Below are 2,400 nucleotides of genomic sequence, written 5' to 3' on the forward strand. Positions count from 1 at the left end.
TATCTCACTATTGAATCATAAGACTTTTATCCCCATCTCCTTTCACCAGACCTGTCTAGACAAGATGAAAACTATTCAAGGGGGATTCTGCCTTCCCCTGCACACTCTGAAACTAAACATCCTCTTGAAAACTTGTTAGCCAGTCACTTCGTGCCTTTATAGCCCCACCCCACCCCCATTTTAAGAAGCCAGTATCTAAGTTGCCCATTCCTATCAACCCTGTATATAGTGGGGATAAGATTGATACTTGATGTGAAGACTCCTTCCTTCTCAATTGGTATTTTGAACTACAACATCCATAAGTATAGGTCACTTTCATCAAATCGTAGCAATTTACACTTGTTTCCTTTATCAAAAACTTTTCTTTTGACCTTCCTCTAGTCGAGTTCTGATCATCAAGCCATTGAAGCTAGGTCGAATGGTAATTATCTACAAGTTTGGGCATTCTTGTGCATCTCCCCTCACCTAAAATGCTTTTTAATTTCTATGTAATGTGTTAAACATATATCTGCATAGTTACTGTTTCTACACCTTCTGGATTTTTAAAGATAGTCCTAATTTTATTATATAGTTCATTTCATTCCTCCAATAAATACACCATAATAGCTCACCAGCTACACCTTGGGAACCCTATACAGGGTCACTATGGATTGGAACTGACTCGAAGGCACTTAACAACAACAACAACCATTTCAATTTGGTACAGAAAATATTATCATCATATAAATAGATTCGAGTGGCTCAGATTTAGCCTGGATATGAGACTGAAAAAGAAAAGAAAATCATACACTGTAGGACTTTTTGTTAAACTAACAGTGTAAATAGAAATAACTTACACATCTCAAAAACAAATAAAAATTTAGGTGTTTCTAAAAGCCAGAACTTGAGCAATCTTTCCCCTTTCTTATACTGAAAATACTCAATTTCCTTTTCACTATAATTGCCAATTAAGATTATCTGGGGGTGGGGGAGACATTAACATGCTTCTTTTGCACTCCAATTAGCTTGAGGGAACTCAATTCTCAGTTGTACTGTTTCCTACCCTTTCTTTTTAGAGATAACAGAGAAACACCAAATCACGTTGGTGATAATACAGTCATCAGTCAGAACACCTGCAATTTTTCTAATTTTGAAACAATTTTCTGGGCACTTAATTTGTATATATCTAATATTCAATTAACAACAACAATATTCAGTTCTACCACCTCCTAGTAGGTCAGTCATATCACAAATGTGTTACTAACTAATTTCAGCACCTCAACATTTTACAATATATATTTTATACATGAGGCCCTGGAGTCCTGGTGTGGCACTATAGGACAAGCACTGGACTAGTAACCTCAAGGTCAGTAGTTCAAACCCACCAGTGACTCTTCAGAAACCCACACAGGATAGCTATGAGTCAGAACCCACTTGACAGCACTTACTGGTGTATGCCAGTGGGTTGCCATTGGGCTATTAACCTCAGGGTTGGAAGTTCGAATGCACCAGTCACTCTGGGAGAGAAAAAAAGACTTTCTGCTCCTATTAAGATTTGTTGTTGTTAGGTACTGTGGAGTCAGTTCTGAATCAAAGTGACCCTATGCACAACAGAACAAAACATAGCTAGTCTCTGCACCATCCTGAAGTGTTGTTATGCTTCAGTCTCATTGGGGGTCTTCATCTTTTTCACTGACCCTACATTTTACCAAGCATGATATCCTTCTTCAGGGACTGGTTCCTCCTGATAATATGTCTAAAGTATGAAAGACAAAGTCTAACCATCCTGACTTCTAAGGAACATTCTGACTGTACTTCTTCAAACACAGTCTGCCAGTCCATGGTACTTTAAATATTCTTCTCTATCACCATAACTATCTGGTCTTCTTTTTCATTGTCCAACTTTCACATACATATGAAGCCATGAAAATGCCATGGCTTGGGTCAGGCATTAGTCCTCAAACTGACATCTTTGCTCTCAAGCAATTTAAAGCGGTTTTATGCAGGAGATTTACCTAATGCAATATGTCATTTGATTTCTTGACTGCTGCTTCCAAAAGTGTTGACAGCAGATCCAAGCAAAATGAAGTCTCTCACAACTTCAATGCTTTCTCCAAAGACTTTGGTTTTCATCAGTAAGTATATTTTAAGTCCTTTTCTTTTTCAGAGTGCAAAGTTGTGTCATCTACATATCACGGGTTGTTAATGAGTCTTCCTTAAATCCTGGTACCACATTTTTCTCATATAATCCAACTTCTGGGATTATTTGCTCAGCATACTGATTGAACAAGTATGGTGAAAGACTACAACCCTGGTGCACACCTTTCCTGATTTTAGACCATTCCATGTCCCCTTATTTTGTTCAAATTATTGCCTCTTCGTCTATTTATAGGATCCTCATAAGAACAATTACATATTCTG

This window comes from Chrysochloris asiatica, unplaced genomic scaffold (assembly GCF_000296735.1).
Source record: "Chrysochloris asiatica unplaced genomic scaffold, ChrAsi1.0 scaffold00059, whole genome shotgun sequence".
Taxonomy (NCBI): domain Eukaryota; kingdom Metazoa; phylum Chordata; class Mammalia; order Afrosoricida; family Chrysochloridae; genus Chrysochloris; species Chrysochloris asiatica.